Raw genomic sequence first — 7,983 nt, forward strand, 5'->3', positions numbered from 1 at the left:
TTTGACAAAGTTTACAAACAGACAAGACTCTTTGAATTCTCTTTTCCATATTGTTAAAATAACAAGTCGTCCGAAGAATATGGTAACATTATCTTGGACCAAAATGTGCGTAGCTGAATTGAATGTACCGAATGAGCTTATTAACAAAATCGTCAGGAATGCAAAGCTTATCAACAGTGCAGCCTTTGAAGAGTATGTTGTTTCTAACCAGATAATAATGCCGGATTTGTGTGTGTCTTTTCATGCCATTTACTTTTGACGTATTTCCAAATCGGATCTTTATCTTGTTCATGAGCTATGTCCGTGAAAGATGTGGTGATGAAGTTTGCAAAGGCGACTTTCTGAATGTAAAGAATACTGAAATTTTTCTCGAGGTTGCTTTCTGTGTTACTTTTATCAAGCCCAGCCGGTGCGCGTGACAGTGGGTCCGCAACAATGTTCTGCTTGACGGGAAAGTAGACTATTATGAAGTGGAATTGTTGCAGATACAATGCCCAACGTTTTAATCTGTCAGGATTTAATTTTGAAGTCATAAGAAACTGTAATGCACGATGATCACTGTATACTTTTACGTGCTTACCAGAAAGAAAGAAACGGAATTTGTTAAATGCCCCAACGATAGCTAAAGCTTCTAATACAGCAACGGAATAATTTTTTTCAGATTTTGTTAGCACTCGGATAGCAAAAGCAATGGTTTTCTGAACAGTAGTGACATTTTCTATTGCTTCTTGAAATAAATGGGCACCAAGACCGACTTTAGAAGAATCCGTGCTAAGGTAGTAATCTTGTGACAGATCTGGATGAGCTAGTATTGGCGCGTTAAGTAGCGATTCTTTCAAAGAATTGAATTCCAACTGTGCTTGTTCATCCCAGTTCCAAATAGTATTTTTTCCAGTGAGAGAACAAAGTTTTGGTGTAACTAGAATTTGCATATTCAGAAAACGACGGTAAAAAATTTACGAGACCTAGAAAACTGCGGACTTGTTTTTTTGTGGATGGAACTGGAAATGCTCTAATTGCTACTAACTTTTCAGGATCCAGCTGAATGCCTTCAGAAGAAATAACATGTCCCAAAAACCTCACCGTTCACCTACGGAATTCAGACTTTTCCAAGTTAACTGTAATTCCAGATTCTGCAAAAATACGTAACAAACTGTTGAGGATGGGATTATGTGGTTCCCATGAAGCTTCTGCTATTAGAATGTCATTCACTTATAAGGTGATGTGATGCTTTAAGAATTCAGATAATATGGAATTTAGCCCGCAAATGAATGCTGCCGAAGAAATATTCAAACCAAAAGGAAGTTTCCGAAATTTATAACAAACGCCGAAACAAAGGAAAGCTGTGTATTTTCTACATTCTGGATGAAGTTCGATCTGATAAAAGCTGGATCTGAGATCAATGGAAGACAACACTTTTACACCATTAAAGTTTAGAAGAAGTTATTCCAACGTTTGTAGCCTGTTTGTTTCAGGAATGATGATAGTATTGTTTTGTCTCGTATCTAAGACAAGCCTGATCGAGCCATTTTTCTTCTCAACAGCATGTAATGGATTGTTGTATGATACTTACTGCAGGCTCAATAATGCCCTCCCTCGTCAAACATAGATCGTATTTCTGTTGTAACACGGTCCCTATAAAGTGCCAGAATTACGTATGGTCTAACACAAAATTTAGTATGCTCACGAACACGAAATTGGTGTTGAAATCCTTTGATTGTTCCTGTTTTGTGAGTAAAACGTGTGGAATGTGCGTGTAAAATCTCAAAAAGGTCTGCCTATCAGTGTCATTACAATTCTCAATTGTTTGAATTTTATCAAATAAGCCGTCGATATCATACCTGTCAGTACTTGCAGAGTGATTGTTAGTGTCAAGTTCCGTCAAAAATTCCGAACTGTTGTCTAACAAGAGGTAAAGCCGATTAATCTCCTCGTCATGATTTGAGAGCCAATCTTCAAATTTCAAAGCTATTAACTTACCTTCTTTCTCTAAACATTTTTCAGCATCGTGAAAATTTAAGATTGCTATGTATTCATTCAAAAAGTCTATTCCCAATATAATTTCTGTTGACGATAATGGAACAATAAGAAAGTTAATAGAGAAGCTGTGGCTTTGACAAAATAATTCTAAGTTGGTTTGTTGGCGTACATCTACACTTTTTCCAACGACTGCACCTTGTAATTTAATCTTACGTAATCGTTCGATTTGTTGCATTTGCTAAAGGATGTTTCACTAATTACTGAAATGGACTGCCAAAGTCAAGTACTGCCATAAATATTACTTCCTTTACTGTAATGTGAATTACAGGATATGCAATGTTGTTAAGTTTTACGTCGTGTTCCTGGAGTAAGATGTCCCTAATGTCTTCCATTTTTACGTGATTACTAGCCACGGCAGCTACGTCGTCAGCTTCATAAGTACATTGTGGCTGCCAGCGGTGTGAGTCATTGCCAATTGTCTCTTTGTCGGGGCGCGTCGTTATTGGGATTTGGAGATCTAACTTCTGCGAATTCACCTTGTCGAGAGGGCCCTGCCCTGTTTGAATCCCGCCAGTTCCGATGAAATTCAGGTCTGTCGTTTTGTCGGTAGTTTATAAAGTTTCTTTTTGTCGGTCATGTGGTGGAGAATTTCTCCCGGAATCGTAACTGCACGGTGGACCGTTGCGTCTGAAGTTATTCTGTCTCCCTTGATGATAATTATTTTGGTTCCCATATTGTCTGTTTCTCTGATTGTCTCTGTGATAGTCATTACGGCGGAGAGGTGATCTTTCCCTGTAATTATTACTACTCTGCCAACGGTTGTCATACGGGTGGTGTCTGTTTTAGTCACGATTTACGTTGTAAGAATAGCCTTGTCGTGTCCAGTTATTATTTCTATCATCGCGGAATCGTGACGGATGTGACCAGTAATTGTTGTGCTCCTGTTTTCGCGTTCCGAGATTGTCAGTGTCAATTTCCAATTCTTGTAAGAGTCACTGAAAAGCTTCAATGTCGTCTTTGCAACGTCCTGCCAAAATAATATGGCGTAAATGTTCAGGCAATTTGATTAAGCAAATTCAGACGAGTTCTGAGGGGCTGTATGGGTTTGAAAGATACTGATTCTTATGTAACATGTCTTCGAAATATTTGACAAGACTGGAAAATTCAGATTGTTCTAAAAGTTTCATCATAATGATGCTATGTTTTACTCGGTCTTTTTGTAGCTTGAGACCAATATGCTGAGATGAAGACATGATAAAATTCTCCTTCACTGTTACAATCGTGAATGACCGATCGCATTCTTAGAGCTGGTTCATTCTCTAAATAGCCACACATAAATTCTAACTTGTGCTCCAATGACCGACCACTTGGGAGGAAAACAATGAGAGAATTGGTGGAGCCACGCTTGTGGATGAATGTCGTTGCCAGAATTCTAAAATGTTTTGAATTTACCCGTAGTACTGAACAGCTTATTTTCAAAATCATCATGTCGGCGAGTTGCATATCGGTCACTGTTACGTCGTTTCGGCGGTTCCATCTCAAAATTCGGTGTACTTTGCCAATTTCTTTCATAATCTCCAAAGTGCCCTGTGTTGTTATTTTGTGGCAGTTCCGTATTTTTATGTCCCTCTTCCCGTATTGGAGCACGAGTGTCCTCTGACATACGTAATTCTCGTATTACCTATGTTAACTGATCTTGTACTTCCTGGATTTCTCTTTTGTACTGTGTATTGATTTGATTTTGATTTTGTTTGAATTTCTTAATTTATTCATACTCTTCTGTGTCAGTGAAGGCTACGGGTCTTGTGTGGGTCTGATCCGAAAGTTAGGCTACTTTCTCCGATAGTGAAATGATTTCCTCAGTGTGTTTTTCTGAACCAAGTTTCAGAGTGTCCATTTGTGTTGAAATCGTATCTACTGTGTCCTTTAAGTTTTCCTAAGTTTTTGCAAGTTGCATACCCGAATCGGTAGATGCAACTGAGTCAATCTTAGTTGCAAGGTGTCGTGATTTTCATGAACAATAGTTTGCAGTTCTTTTATGGCTGCTTCGTGATTCTGTAATGCATTTTCATGACGCGAAAAAATAGATTGAAAATTCTCACAAACTTTTGTTTTTACGTCATTACAGACTTTTTGACATTTCGATTCGATTTTAAGTAACTCAGCAGTTAAATCTTCACGTGTTTGTTCAAGCGTTTGTTCTATTGAGTCTAACTTTTGAAGCTGTTGCTGTGTTTGTCTCTGATTTTGTTCCATTGTGTCTAACTTTTGAAGATTTTGTCCCATTTTTTTCTGATTTTGTTCAAGCGTTGTGTCTAACTTTTGTAGCCTTTGTCCCATTTGTTGCATTAACTGTAATAACAGTGCACCGGTGTCTGAAACATGTTCCTCAGTGCTATTCGGCAGTGCATTTTGAAATGCAGAAAATCTGCCTTGACTTATTTGAGAAAACGGTGAGGACGCAAAACCTGAATCTATAGTATTTGCAAGATTGTGTCCTGTCATTTCGGATTCCTGAGGCGACCGATCGATCGATAATACTTTCCTATTCACTAATGGTTTCACTGTTTACACCATTATTTGCCGCCCACTCCATTTCCCTATGCACAATTACCAAATTACTGCTTTGAATGCCCGTTAATTCATTACACGGTGGTGCTGATAAGCAACACTCGTCTTCACTATCATTTCTTAATTTACTTTGGAGCCTAGTGTTACGTTTTTCACACGCCGTAATTATCACGTATTTCACACGATAACAAGAAAAGCACAATTTGAAGAGGAAAAAAAAAAAAGAAAACACATTAACATAGCACTGAAAATAATATCTAGTTAATTGCAAGCGCAGCTGCGAAATACTTGGTGCAAATCTGCATGCATGCCACAACTGTTTTTCTGTACAACAATGAAAAACTACAACTATAAAGGAAATTCTCTCTATAATTACTACTGAAGGCAGTAACTACTAATATGTATTGTTAGCAAATGAAAGATTTTGGTAGACAACAAACAATGTATTTACCTTAATAGTGTTAAAAAGCCATAATATATATCAGTTAATGACATCCACTCTTACAAATTTACTCTCTGTGATGGACACACGTCCAGTTCATCCGCTCTCAAAGATCCGCCATCTCACTCCCCACATCCAGCACTGCTGGCGGCTCACCTCCAACTGCGCAACGCTACACGCTGTTAACAGTCAACTGCCCAACACTACAATAGCAATTTCCAACAATGCAAACAAGCTACAGACTCTACGCAGCACAGTCAGTGGTTTTCATATAGAGCGCTACATGGCGTTACCAACATAAAAAATTAAACAGCCTGCTTACAGTATTTAGTTTCCTACACCTAAAGGTTCTACACCAATGATACGTGTGGGGAAATAATAAACAGGATGAAAACTTTAAAATTTATAGGTGTTCATATTGATGCGAATTTAAACTGAAAAAAATGCGTTTTATAACTCCTAAAATAACTTATATCAGCCACGCTGCAAATCTGGGAGAGAGAAAAGTCGTAAGTTTACATATTTTGAACATTTTTATTCAATAATGTCATGTGAAGTAATGTTCTGGCATCATCCTTTTAAGGGTTTAGGAATTTTGACTTCTGCTTCACAATATATTTATTCCAACATGAAGTTTGTTGTAAATATTCCACTACAGTTCAAAAGAAACAATGACATACATATTACAATAGCAGAAGAAAAAATTATATTCATTATTTATTTTATTTATTCATTTTTTGCTTATTTAGCCTGACCAGCTTAGAGATTCAAAGCCCTCTCTTCGAATCCTGCCTCGGGCATGGATGCGTGTGGTGTCCTTAGGTTTAAGTAGTTCTAAGTTCTAGGGGACTGAAGACCTCATATGTTAAGTCCCATAGTGCTCAGAGCCATTTGAGCCGTCTGTTTCCTTAAATTGCTGGAACGTTGGTATACTGGTCGGCAGCACTTGTTGGGTTGGGTGATTCGTCGGTTGTGGTTGTGCAGCTGACGCAGTTTCTGCAGCCATTAGTTGTTGTACCACAGTCAGTAACGTAGCATTTTGCTGGTTCTGAAACTGAAAAGCTTGTGTGAGATCCATCACACTGGCCGTCTGTGGCTGAGACGCGTGGGAAGGGGCTGGAGGAGGCGGGGAATTCATGGTGTACACAAATAGGTTATATGAAAAAGCAAGTGAAGCCCCTGAAAAGAGAAATTTGAAAGTTCTGCGGCTTCCCTTCTGGTTCACATGCAAGGACACAACAAAAAATTTGCACATAGAAACACTTGAACACGATCACACGTGCAGCCTAAAATACAAGAGAAGCAAGCAAAATCTTCAGCCAAGTTGATTAACTTCGATCGTCACTGAATTATCCTCATTCGCCACTGCTGTCTCCTCGTCGCCACTGTAGAGCCGTGAGCCGCAAGGGAGAGGATGATGTTATGGATGGCCAGTATCCTCTTTCTACAAACAACTTGAACAGAGTCCATGTATTGTGGCACAAGCTCAAAGTAATAGTCCTCTTGCAGACGATATCGGTGATCTTGCTATTACAAACTTTACTCTCACTGCTGGTAAAGTACAAGTCTCACTATAGTCACTAATCTGTTCGCTATGTACTGTCGTAGCCTGTGATGTGAACTGAGCTTGCTTGGTGAATATACTGACGGACGCCAATTGGAGAGTGAGTCAGTGAGTTCCTCCGGTCAGCGTCGGCGACCTAAATGCATGCTGTCAAGAGGCTGTTGGCAGTGTGTTACTTGTGGGTGTGTCTCTGGCCTCTCTCATGATAGGCGCGCTTGATCCAGCGCTTACTATCGATCTGCGCCCCACAGCTTTGCCGACCAGTGTACTGGCGATATCTTACGCCAGCACAAGAACAAGCATTTCTGCTGTGCTGTGCAGACAGTAGTGTACCACTTGAATATGAGGAAGAGGGAGTACAATGATTGAGAAGATGATAGAGGAAACACAGTACAGACTGCCAAGTAGTCAGTATAGCTGTCTTGTTCAGCGTTTTGTAACATACTTGTCTGGGCTTCACCCATAAGCCATAAATTAAACATCTGCAGAGTAGTTTCATCTGGACAGTTGCAGCCAATACATCATTAATGAATACCATTACATTTTCTGTCGCTTTGATGCAGAAAGATGCGATTAGGTTAGGTACTGAAGGATCTACTGAAGTGTGGGCAATTGCTAATGGCGACTTAAATTCACTCGAATGCGACTGAGGGTCTTCGCAGCCTGCAAAGACTGTAAGTGAACCATCAATTCATCGCTCTGTCAGAATGGTTATACTATCACTGGTGGTAGCTGACCTTATTCCTAGCATTTCTGTGTAGTTTACCACTAACTTATATTTGTGCTACAAGTACATGCTTCTAACAGAGCAACATATACCAAACAAGAAAAAATTTAACTTACATTCTATGAAACTAGACTCAGTTACTTTTTTTGCCTGATCATCATACAGCGCCATCAACTACACATGTGAGCTGCAAGACCATGGCATCTATAAGTAGAATTATTTACTGGTACAAAATTACTGAATGGTTCACTATAATCCACTAAATTACAAATAGTGCATCTAAACGGTACAACCCATGTCTCTTTACAATTTCCACTGCATTCTCGTAAATCAAAAGGCCACATAAGTTTAACAAAAGGTACTTTGAAAATAGCACACACATCAATAAGAGTAAAATTTGCCACATCACTGTCAAAGAAAGAGAAAAAAGTCTTTTCTGCTTACCGCATCGTGGCTTCTGCTACGAAGTGTGAATTTCGTAGACACAGACCACTACTGCCGAATTCCAGGTGTTGGATTCGAACACTTCTGATGCCAAATCCTCTGACGACGGCATATGAGTGCACACTTCTGGGACCAATTAACAGAGGGCTGACCAGAGACACCTCTGCGTGAAGTCATTATACACTCCTGGAAATTGAAATAAGAACACCGTGAATTCATTGTCCCAGGAAGGGGACATCACATGATCACACTGAC

This window comes from Schistocerca gregaria, chromosome 7 (assembly GCF_023897955.1).
Source record: "Schistocerca gregaria isolate iqSchGreg1 chromosome 7, iqSchGreg1.2, whole genome shotgun sequence".
NCBI classification, from domain to species: domain Eukaryota; kingdom Metazoa; phylum Arthropoda; class Insecta; order Orthoptera; family Acrididae; genus Schistocerca; species Schistocerca gregaria.